General features: G+C 37.4%; 1 non-coding gene across 1 annotated transcript; it reads left to right on the top strand.

Moving 5' to 3' along the window:
• The first annotated feature begins 11422 nt into the window (after positions 1 to 11422).
• Positions 11423 to 11552, top strand: LOC120095765 (small nucleolar RNA SNORA17). Its single transcript, XR_015633814.1, has one exon. It is a non-coding gene; the product is annotated as a small nucleolar RNA SNORA17 (small nucleolar RNA).
• Positions 11553 to 12950: the final 1398 nt, after the last annotated feature.

Genomic DNA, 12950 nt, shown 5'->3' with positions numbered 1-12950 from the left:
AATTGCTCCAAAATCCATGAACAATAATTGCAATTATCTAAAAAAATCATGTTAGTCACATTTAAAATATAATCTAATGTTACCATGCTTCAATTTATTTTAAATTATTCTAGTCATATTCAGATGAATTGGAGACTATAGCAAAGCATTTTTGTATAATTCCCTGTCATCTGTTTTATTCTTTAAAGATAATTCTAACTTATCTTTAGCTTCCTAGACTCCTGTCTGAATAATTACCATCCCTTTAACTTCATTTCAGAGGTCATATTTTAATCCTTTGATCATTTATGGGACTCCTTTTTTCAATCTTCTCTACTTCTCTCTTAGGGTGCAAGGCCACCACTAAATGTAGTTTACATGAAAGGTTTCAGCTGTGCTGAAATGGAGAGTATAATAAGAGATTTATCTCATGGTATCAACACATTCTTCTTCGCACTATGAATCTTAGTATTGGGCTTTTTTAATAAGTAAAGAATTACATTGTGCACTCGTGTTCATCTTGCGAGTTCATCTTGTTACCCACTGCAAATGAATAGCTCCCACTGTGATTAGCAAGTGAGGAAGCAAAGATGTCACTTCATAGGATAAAATATGAATCATATATTCACAATAGAAGAGTCATGAAAATCGGGCAACCTACCTCGATAACGAAATGACTATCAATTATAGTTTTCTGGCCATATTAACTACTGTGTGCATAGTATGAGATTCATTTTATCTTCTATCATTGCGAATGAGAGGTCTGGGAAACCCCAGTGCAGAGCAGAGAGTGGTGGGTGGATTAATTTAAAACTAAACTATACGATTCTATTGCAATAAATGTGACAGAGTGATTTTTAATATCCCAAATACATTAAAGCTGAAAACAATATTTCAGAATAATGCTATTTATAATTTTCTTTGCACCCAATAGTTTAAGCTCATATGATTTTTTTCCAAAACTTATCATGAATGCATTCTCCAACAGTCATGATAAATGATCAGAAAGCTATACAAAAATTATGAAGTAAGATTTTCATTAGATATCCTTTGCAACATTAGATTTTGAAATTATTGCAAGGACAAAAATATGCATAGATATGCTAGACATCAGGAAACTTATACCCGCCCTCTCAAAAGAAAGAATTTCATTCATTATAGTCATACAAAATCCAAAACAGGAAAACTGACCTTAGTACAACAAATTTCTAACTGAATTAAGTAGTTTCACAGTCTTGTGTGCTTCTGAACAAAAGTTTGTTTGAAATTTTATCAAGTATAGGTTGAGGGAGCATTGTATGGAACATGTGGCACTATTAAGAATCTTAATTGTAGTTTGTCAAAATTAGTTTTTCCAGTTCCTCTATATGTACATTTCTCTCTACCTTCTCTTTCCAAACCAATATTAATCAATTATTATTCATGTCATACATTATGCTCTTTTATAAATATTGTGAAAATCAATTCATATTTTATTATACCCATAGACCTTTTGAAAGTAAAAATGACATAAATTCAATCCCCTGCCCAAGTAATATACAAAATATCTAAAATATAAGTATGTATTAACACTGTTAGACGCAACTAAAGTCCAGCAGCAATATTTTATAATAGAGTAACAGGCAAGCTGAAAACATGACACAGTAAGTAAGAATAATTTATAAAACAATGTATTAAATTAATAGTATCAGAAATTTTGTTTTATGACTGATTTTATATATACTGAGGAAAAGCTCTCATTTGTGATGTTACTTAAAGCACAGTAACAAAGGAATCATTGATGTTGATAATTTAGACAATAAGTTATTTTACAATATTTTAAATAAAAAATAGGAAACTTAAAATATCACTCAGCTCATAAGGTTATCTTCTTATATAATTTTAAAACAGTTGGAGGAGGTAAATTATTGAACTGCCAAATAAACCCCAGTGTGATATTGAGATATCTAAATATTAAATTATATATAAAGTATTAAAGAATTGCTTCTTTGGACAATTCTGAAAAAGTTATATAATTTCCGTAAGAATTGAAATACATCCATTCAGGCTTTGGCATGAAACATTTGCATTGGTGACAGCGAAATAAAAGTTAAACTTCAAAAATATGTATTTAATCCCAAACTAAATGTGTTATACAAATATATGTAAATAAGTGAAGCTTTCCTCTCTCACAAAATGTGACTGAGCCTAGGTTATCAAGAATTAAGCTGTTCATCTTGGCCATCTAGTAAGGAAACTGGAAATAACTGAGACAGTAAATGTTAATAGAAAAGTATAAATAAAATTATTATTAATTATTTTTAAATTTGAAAAATTATTAATTTTACAATTGCTTTCCATTTATGGTTTCTCAATTACATTATTATAAAATATATTATAAAATATATTCATTTCTCCAATTTACCTCTCTCTACTTCTCAGAAAAATGGTGGCCTCTCATTTTTACCAACCTGCCTTGACATCTCAAATTTTAATAAGACTAGGTGCATACTCTCCAATTGCAGTTAAAGCAGGCAGCCTAGTTTGAGGAAAGTGATCCAAATGTAACCAGAGACAGCCCTACTCACACGAAGACCCAGCTGTACAACTGATACATGTATACAGAAGTCTTAGGTCCAGTCAGTGTATATTCTCTAGTTGGTAGTTCCGTTGCTATGAGACCTTGTGGGTCCAGCCTAGTGAATATTTTTATATTTTACGGTTTCTTGTGGTTTCACTGGCGCGCTGACTTCTTTAATCCTCCATTCCCTACTTCTGTATGATTCCCAAGTTTCACTTAATGTTTGGCTTTGAGTGTCTGCATCAGTTTCCATCAGGTACAGAATGACACCTCTCTGAAGACAGTTATACTAAGGCACTGTTTGTTCGTAGTAGAATATCTACAATTGTGTAGGAGTTTGTTCCCTCTCAACAGCATGAGTCTCAAGCTAATGCAGTCCTCAGCTTAGTAGGCCTTTCCCTCAAATTATGATACATCTTTAATACTTGTACATCTTGCAGCCAAGACAAATTTTGTGGCTATAATGGTTTCCCAAACCCTCTATTGAAAGTCTGGCCTGGTTATAGGGGATGACTGGTTCAGGCTGCATCTCTCCCATTTGCTAGGAGTCTTACCAAAGATCACTTTCATAGTTTTCTAGGCATTTCCATTGTGCTAGGTTTCTAGTTTGCTTCAGAAATGCCCTCCTGGACAGTCCAGTTTTCTCTCACAACATTCCCTCCCTCCATCCTCCAGTTATGTCAGCACTCCTGTTCCCATCCACAACTCCTCCCCTGCCAGTCCCCTCCCCTCATCTGCCCTAGATAATATCTAATCTATTACACCTGCACAGTGAGATTCACTCACACTGCCATAGACCTTCCTTGGTACTTAGTTTCTTGGGGCTGTGGTTTGTAATACATATATTGCTTTATGATCAATGTCTACTTAGAAGTGAGCACCTTTGACAAAGTGGTAACCTTTGACTTTCTGGGTCTGGGTTGTCTTTTCTAGTTCCATTATTTTTCTGCAAAAATCATGATGTCATTGTTTTTAATAGCTGAGTAATACTACATTGTGTAAATAAGACTTTTTCATCTACTATTCAGTTGAGGGACATATAAGTTGTTTCCAGTTTCTAAATATTTCAAATAAAAATAGTGTTAAAGTAGCGGAATAAGTGTCTTTCCTGGTATGTTAGAGCTTCTTTTGCATATATGCCCAGGAATGGTATAGTTGCATCTTGAGGTAGATCTGTTCCCAACTTTATGAGAAACCACCAAATTGATATCCAGACTGGTTGTACAAGTTTACAGTCCCATCAGCAATGGAGAAGTTTTCCCTTTTTCCACATCCTTGGTAGCATGTACTATCGCTGACTTTTTTATCATAGTCATTCTGATATGTGAGATGCATTCACATTTATTTTGACCTGTGTTTTCCTGATGAACATTTCTGTAGGTATTCTGTGGCCATTAAAAATTACTTTTGAATTAGTTTGAAGAATTTTCTGTTTAGATCTGTACTCAATATTTAATTAGGTTATTTTTAAAATTAATGCCAGTTTCTCCAGTTCTTTATATATGTTGGATGTCAGTCCTCTGTCAGATGTGGAGTTGGTAAAAAAATCTTTTTCCCATTTATTCTTTTGATTGTGTCCTTTAACTTACAGAAGTTTTTAAGTACCCTGAGGTCCTACTTATTAATTTTTGTTCTTAATGCCTGAGCTATTAATATTGGGTTCAGGAAATTGTCTTCTGTGTCAATGAGTTCAATTCCCCACATCCCCTCTTATCAGATTTACTGTATTTGGTTTTATGCTGAGGTCTATGATCCACTTGGATTTGAATGTGTGTCGGGTCACATATGGTTCTATTTGCATTCCTTTACATACAGACATCCAGTGAGACCAGCACCATTTTTGAAGAAGGCTGGGGTTGACCCTCAATGGTTTTTCATTGTTGTTTTGTCTTCTTTGTAAAAAATCAAGTGTTCATAACTGTACAGATTTACTTCAGGTTCTTTCATTTGAATATTTTCATGTGAGAACCATGAAGGTTTATTACTACTGCTCTGTAGTAGAGTTTGCAGTCAGGGAAGGTGATGTCTCCAGAAGTTCTTTTATTGTGCGGGATTATTTTAGCTATCTTTGGTTTTTTCTTTGTTTGTTTTTCTATATGAATTTAGAGAGATACTAAAGACCAAATATTGTTAATTCCTGGGATTAGAACGACAAAACATTAGATTGTATATTGTGAGACTTTTTCCTCAATAAATTCAGCAACAACAATCCAAATTTCCCAAATTTACATTACCTCAAAACTATGTGTTTATCCCTTTTAACTGTGGCTAAAGCCACAAGAATATCAGAAAGATAAATAAAATTGTTGGAAAAAATCAATTTTCACAGTGAATTTTCTTAAGAAAATATAGAGCAAAATCATTGTAAATATAACTTTCTTAAACATAGATGGCATGCACTATTATTTACATTATGAAATACACAGTAGAAATGTAAACAATTTAGCTTCAGAATATTACTGTATAACAAAATATGATATTACATTCATATTTTTCTCTTTCAACTTTTAAATGTCATTCAAACATAAAATGTCTCATTGAAAAAAAACTAAAGCTAACTTCCAAATGTGTCTCTGAAAATGTCCAGAACCAGCCTTCCAAATGAAGAATGTTATTTCCAGTATTGGATTGATTTCCAGACTAGTCCATGATTGAGTTAGAATAACTTGTCACATTAAAGGAAAGAGATGAGTCATTATAATTTCTCTTTTTAAGTTTTTGAAGGCAGTTTCCACAGTCTCCATGTTCTCTGTCCCACAAGATCTAAAAGTTTGAAGCAAGGCAGTTTGTCTAGTCTGGGATATAGGCAAGCAGAGGTGGGCCAGGAACATATGTCCAATACAGCTTTCTATCATCTTTGTCAGGGCACTCAGCAAGCTTATAGGTCAGCATCATCCTTTGTCCCAGCATCAACATGTCTTACCAATCATTCTTGCAGCTACTACACTCCTGCAACATTCTGAGGAAAGAACACAAACATAGTGCTCTGAGCTCACAAGAGGATTTAAATAGGTGTTTTGATGCTCTTATTGATACTATTCAAATTATTGAAGAGGAAATTCAGAGTTTAAGAATGAGAAGCCATCTTGAGCATCATGCTAAATAATGATGGATTTATGTTATTTCTAAAATTTACAATGATAGTCACTATAATGGGGAAACAGTTTAAAGACACTTGCAGGTTGTTTAGCATAACTCCAAGACCTCTTTGGATGTTTTAACTTTGAATAGTGAGATTATGAATTTAAAGAATACTGCTTTGCTGAGCTTTGATGTTGCAGATATTGCTAATAAAATTATTCGTGGCCCAAGGTCAATATTTCCATCTTGGCCAAACATCAAGAATGACACATATAGATTGATCATGCTTGCCCTCCTTATCCTTGGATACTTTTATTTCTGCCCATTGTGATAAACTTGCCTTTAACAACATCAATATGTTGGTGGCCAAAATACATGGCTTAATACTAAAAGTGGACCCCCAGATAGAGTTATTAATTTAACAAGCTGGCAGTCAGAAACAGGTAAGTTCTGCAAGGAACCTTACCAACCTAAGACATAAGTGCATTGTTTTTGATAATGTATATTCCATGATGGGTAATGAAGACATTCTTGTCAAGACAACCTAAGAAAGATGTAGTCTTGTTTATGAAATAGAAAAAGAGGAGATGTGGGGAGTTTTGGGGGCCACTTGGCAGAAATTTGACATTGAACCAAGACAAGAAAGGAAGGCTACTCCAGGCAAAAATTAAACATTGGGAAAGAGCAGGAAGAAAGCTCGGAGAGGAATCTGATTTTAGGCTAGAACAAAGAAGTAGGCTTCAGGGACAAATACGATCTTGGGCTAGGACATCAAAGTAGACTCCAGTATCTTGGTCATCCTGATAAGCCAGTGATCACAGGGCTTTGTTTATTGCCTTGCTTGTTCCATGACTATTTGTGTTTATTGCTTTACTTGTTCCCTTAGCCTAGAACTGACCTTATTACTGGCATGTAAATAAAAGCAGACTTGGAAAAAATAAACTTGCCTCAACCTCAAAACTGACTGGGGTAATGCTAAAAAGAGAGAGAGAGAGAGAGAGAGAGAGAGAGAGAGAGAGAGAGAGAGAGAGAGAGAGAGAGAGAGAGGAGAGAGAGAGAGAGAGAGAGAGAGAGAGAGAGAGAAACCCAAAAAACAAAAAACAAAAGCAAATCTACAGAGATAGCTGAATGGATAGTGTTTTTTATGCAAACATGAAGCAACTGGAAGAAATTGAGTTTATATACACAGTACACACATAAAACCTGATGTAGCATCATAAACTTGGAACAGCAAAACATGATACACAGAGATGGGCAAGTCTTAGATGTTCACTGTCCAACTATTTTATCCAGTGCTTTAAGCCATCATTAAGCATGAGACTGTGTTTAAAAAAACAAAAAACAAGACAAAGTGAAACAAAAACAAAAACAAATATACAGAACACAATCCAAAAACAGAAAAACGGAATCATTGTCTTCTAGACTTAACAGGACTCCTTTTTTTTAGATTTTTTTTTATTAACTTGAGTATTTCTTATATACATTTCGAGTGTTATTCCATCTCCCGGTTTCCGGGCAAACATTCCCCTCCACCCTCCCCTTCTTTATGGGTGTTCCCCTCCCCATCCTCCCCCCCTTGTCGCCCTCCCCCCAACAATCTAGTTCACTGGGGGTTCAGTCTTAGCAGGACCCAGGGCTTCCCCTTCCACTGGTGCTCTTACTAGGATATTCATTGCTACCTATGAGGTCAGAGTCCAGGGTCAGTCCATGTATAGTCTTTAGGTAGTGGCTTAGTCCCTGGAAGCTCTGGTTGCTTGGCATTGTTTAACAGGACTCCTAATACTCATGAGTTTCAACATTCTTGAGCTCATGATAGCCTGTTCTAGTTGCCTTTACAAGATCAAGCCAGACAATAATCTAGCATACATGGCAAAGGTGCTCAAGATCTCCATCACTCTCTTATGAAATATGGACTTATAATCTGTCAACTCATACCTATATAGGCATGATCATATGTAAACAAACAGAAACATACAATACAAGCCTAAAAGGGACAGTCAATTGGAGTGAAGAGCAGCCCAAACAGATTATAACAGTCCATATCCTGGGTTATTTGCAAGGAAGTAGACATAATGCATAGTGGGTAGATACCTACCCAGCCTTTGTGGTATTTAAGGCTTATTGTAAAAATCTTCACCAAACCTAGACAATATTGATAAAGCCAAGAAATGCATGCTGACAGGAGCCAGATATAGCTGTCTCCTGAGAGGATCAGCCAGAGCATGACAAATACAGGGGCAAATACTAGCAGCAAACCCTTGAAACGTTGGGGAAGTTAGAGAAAGGTTTGAAGGAGCTGAAGGGGCTTGCAACCCCATAAGAACAACAATACCAACCAACCAGAGCTCCTAGTGGCTAAACCACTAACCAACGTGTACACATGGACTGACCCATGACTTCAGCGGCATATGTAGCAGAGGTTGGCCTTGTTGGGCACCAATGGGAGGAGAAGTCCTTGGTCCTGCCAAGGCTGGAAGCCCCACAGAGGAATGCGAGGGCTGCAAGTGGGGTGGTTAGGGAGGGCGAACACCATCATAGAAGAAAGGGAAAGGGGGATGGATATGGGGCTTATGAATAGAAAACCGGGAAAGGGAATAACATTTGAAATGTGAGTAAAAACAATCCAAGAAAAAAAATTTAAAAAAATCTTCAAAACTTAAAAAAAAATACAGAATTACCTCATACACAAAATATTCCATAAAATGGAAGTTACAGAAGAAAGTCAATAAAAAATTTCAAAGCACTGTTTCATTCTATAGGCTTATTATAAGTTCAAAGCAATAGTTTCATATGACCTTGGTTTGTCGTAGTGCACACCTGTGGCTTCATCCTTGGATCTAACCAAGAAATAATCTTTTTGTTTTTGTTTTTGTATGTTTGTTTTTTATCACAAATTTGTTCCAAGCCTGTTTTTTTTAACCTAGTATAAATATCTTATGGCATGTAAAGATTTACGGGGCTCTATTTGAAGCTTTGTTCTATATAGGGCTTGAAATTACTTGTATAAATTTAGTAATTCTATAAAATCATTAATAATTATGAAGTCATCAATTCATCTGCAAATCATTATTATATGATTATGGAGCAATTCTGCCTAATAGGGTGTGTTGTTGTCCAAGAAACTTTAGGTTATGTAAGAATGACAAAAAAAGGCATATCGGCACCAAGAAAAAATCCCAGAATAAAGTTTTTGGTGACCTAGCATTTCAGATCTCAGCCATTGCAGGTCATGAAAAATGGTGGGCCATTTTCAGGAAAGTCACTTGCAAGTCTTAGCCTTTATAGAAGGCTTCTGAGATGATGCAATCTACATTAAACTATAATATATAACATTAGAATAATTTCAAATCATATTTTAAATTATTTTACATTTATTGAGAAATATGATTGCTTCAACTGTCTAGGCTAAAGGGACAAACACTACGAAATTTATTTAATGTATAGATGTAGAGAATTTATTTTGGAACTGAAATTATAGTATCTGATTTACCACACAAAATCTACTCTCTAAGAGGCAGGCCTTTGGAATCCATCATACAGCTTCAGAAAAGGCAGGACATTGTTCCCTCTGTCTTTTTTTTTTTTCCTTTTTTAAGGACATGTAAGAAAGAAGCTTTTGCTCTTTGCCTGCTTGTCCTTGTTCTCATTAGCAAGTTTATCACTTTACCGGGACTAGAGTCTACTCCTTCAGGATTACAGAATTACAGTGTATACTGAAGACCAGCAGAGACATCCAGAGTCATGGACAGAACAATTACCAGATTCATGGACTTCCCATTGGTAGATAACCATTGTTTGACTAGCTTGACCACAGCCTACAAACTACTGTAATACGTCCCATATGTATTCATTTTATTAGTTCTGTTCTTCAAGAGATCCCTGACTAATATATCTGGGACAGTTAAACATATGCAGCTGCCCAGAAGAAAGACTTCTTCCTATAGAGAAGCCTATTGTCCAGATAGCTTGGCTTCTTTACCATTTAGAGAAAAGCTTCTCCAGTGGTAGATTTCTGTGTTTTTTTCCCCCTAAAGTTTGTTGGTGTTATTATCCCTTCATCTACTTTCTCTTGTACCCTGTACTCTTCTCCATTGCCCTTGTTTAGTGTTTCCAGTTCCATTGTTCCCTTTCAATACTTCGTATTTATTCCTTCTGTCCCCCTTCCCTTGAATGTACCTCTAATGCCCGTCATTAATAATTGCCTGAGCTTTGTGGGTATTTTTTTCCTCCACCTTTATTACCTTGCGTATTTCTTATTACATTTCAATTGTTATTCTCCTTCCCGGTTTCCAGGCCAACATCCCCCTAACCCCTCCCTTTCTCTATGGGTGTTCCCCTTCCCACCCTCCCCCCATTACCGCCCTCCCTCCAGCAATCACATTCTCTGGGGTTTCATTCTTGGCAGAACCAAGGGCTTCCCCTTCCACTGGTGCTCTTACTAGGCTATTTATTGCTACCTATGCAGTTGGAGTCCAGGGTCAGTCCATGTATAGTCTTTGGTTAGTGGCTTAGTCCCTGGAAGCTCTGGTTGGTTGATATTGTTGCTCATATGGAGTCTCAAGTCCCTTCAAGCTCTTTCAGTCCTTTCTCTGATTCCTTCAACTGGGCCCTGATCTCAGTTCATTGGTTTGTTGCTGGCATTCGCCTACGTATTTGCCATATTCTGGCTGTGTCTCCCAGGAGAGATCTACATCCGGTTCCTGTCAACCTGCACTTCTTTGCTTCATCCATCTTATCTAGTTTGGTGGCTGTATATGTAGGGGCCACATGTGCAGCAGGCTCTGAATGGGTGTTCCTTCTGCCTCTGTCTTAAACTTTGCCACCTTATTCCCTCCCAAGGGTATTCTTGTTCCCCTTTTAAAGAAGGAGTGAAGCATTCGCATTCGTTCCCTCTGTCTTATGAATATTTTTCAATCTCAAATATCCTGGTAGATGGAAAGATAAAAAGACAGCGAAGAAATTCACCACAATCAAAGTGAAAGACAATCTGGCTTTTTATTGTCTTGCATGAGGTACTTCTTATATGGGATTCACAACCTGAGCTTCTGCACTTTTTCCAAAATTAAACAGTAGCCATCTGTACATATGGATAAAGATCCATCTAGTTTATATGCATTGGTTTACGCTCCTGCCTCACTGTGGACTTAGAGTCCTTGTGTCACAATTTTGGCCAATGTGCTATCCTTCTGTTAAGTATAGTCTGTGTTTTCATTATCATTTTTTCTCAAAACGAGAAAATTAAAACTAGTAGTCATGGTTTTTGTTGGTTTTGTCTGAAATTCATTGTTGAAAACAGAAAGATCCTGAGCACTGTGTCAATAAGAGAAGTACAACAATTACAGAACAAAGAATTTTTGAAGTACCTATGCATTGATAGAATGAAGAGTGGAATGAATGCTCATAATAGATATCAAAATTTAAACCACAGTTACCGTTAGAAAGACCCGAGAATATAGCTCAATATTAGTGTTTATCTAACATTCATAGTTTTAAGTTCATTTTCCTTTACTACAGGGAAAATATATTAGAATGAAAATAATCAAACATTATTATTATGAGGACAAGAAATATACCATACCTATCAAATGTATTACTATGCTTCTAATAATAATAATACATAATGATAAATATTCAACAAAACTAGATAAAATTTCTAGAATCAATATATAGCAAAAATCACTGAGTATAAATATTTAAAGTAACTTGTTAAAACAAGAGGATATAATTTCATATTACATGGAAATATGATAATTTATCAAATATGTTTTCAAATTTAGAAATAAATCAAGAATAAAAGCATGTTGGGCCCTTAGAAGCATGGCACATGTAGTTGCCATGTCACATGTACATCAGTAGGCGGCTGAGAGAGGAGAGCAGCTATGTCTATGCTCAGTGCTCTAATTATTAACACCTGAGTAACTAGTTTAATATTCTCTGAAAAAAATGGAGCTTGTGACACCTGTGTGGTGCCAAGCAGCCCTAGATGGGCTCCCAGGATGTCAAGCAAGCAGGAGACTAGAAGAAGGTAGGCCTGGGATCTGGGATCAGGGCCCTGGGAGATAGCGAGCCTGAGAAAGACAACACTCACAAAAGGAAAATTGGGTAGGATGGTCAAGGTGCAAGCCCAAGATGACCACCACAGTGGGGCCATGGGCCATAGACAGAAAGCTAGCCTGAAATGACCACCAGTCTCATGCTGTGCAGGGCTTGGGGACAAAGCATGCCAGAGATGATGACTCCTCACCTCCAAAATATATCAGCTGGGCATAGTACACCTGAGACTACTCCTGAGATGATCCCAGTCACTCAGAGACCCAGGTATCAATAAGAGGAGCAAATAAGTGGTGGAGAAATGGAAGAGAGGAAGACCAGAAAGCTGTGGGCACAAAGAAGAGAGGCAGAACTGGAGATTCAAGGCGACTGGGAACAATCTCCTCTAAGTGGCCAATGTTGAAATCTGGGACCATGTTGCGATCCTCCCCTGTGCAGTCACTGGGAAGAATGTCTGGGTCCCTGGCCCTGGCCCTGGCCCTGCACCAGCAGGAATCTGATATTCACCAAAGGCCAGACAGATAAACTTGGTCTGGTTTGTCCCCTGGGGATGTTGATGTCATAATGCTAGGCAGAGCCAGCTACACCCTTCACTTGGCTATTGTTGGGGAACTGGCTCCAGAAACATGTGTGCAGGTGAACGAAATCTGCACCTAACTGCTGTACACATGAGAACAAGAGTTGCAGGTAAGCCAGTCCTGAGGATATAAACATGGGAGAGCTGGCTCTACCACTTGTTTCTCATGAGGTAGCAGGGATAAGGCAGAGATACCATCCTTCTTCCTTGCTGCTCATCACCTGTGGCATGCAGAACACCTGTGCTTGTGGTCATAACAGCAGAAAAATTGGCCTTACTCTTCAGGAGAAAAGGCCCTATACCTCAGTCAGGTAGCACGGTAGAGTTGACCCTGGTGGCCGTGGCACAAGGAAGATACCCCAAGGATGTGAGCATGGAAGAGCTGATCCCTCCACTTGTGTGTTGTGCAGAGATATGTGTGAGGGAGAGATGCTCTTCTGCCGTGAGGAGAGATGCTCTTCTGTCCCCGCCACCTATGACAGGCATGAGATGTGGCCCTGAAGTCATCAGAGCAAGAGAGGTGTTCCTGCCCCTCTCTTGATGCAGTGCACAGAGAGAAGGCTCTGCACTTTACCTGGGCAGCACAGTAATCTACTGGTCCTGAATGTGGGGATTGTGAGTATGTTGGACCAAGGCATTGAGTGTGAGAAAGCAGACTCTGCCTCTGTATGCTATCCAGCTACATCATTGAAAGAGAGATTC

The sequence above is a fragment of the Rattus norvegicus genome, chromosome 11, assembly GCF_021556685.1.
Source record: "Rattus norvegicus strain SHRSP/BbbUtx chromosome 11, alternate assembly SHRSP_T2T, whole genome shotgun sequence".
NCBI classification, from domain to species: domain Eukaryota; kingdom Metazoa; phylum Chordata; class Mammalia; order Rodentia; family Muridae; genus Rattus; species Rattus norvegicus.
Note: the sequence above shows the minus strand (reverse complement) of the source record. Positions and strands in the feature narration are given on the sequence as shown.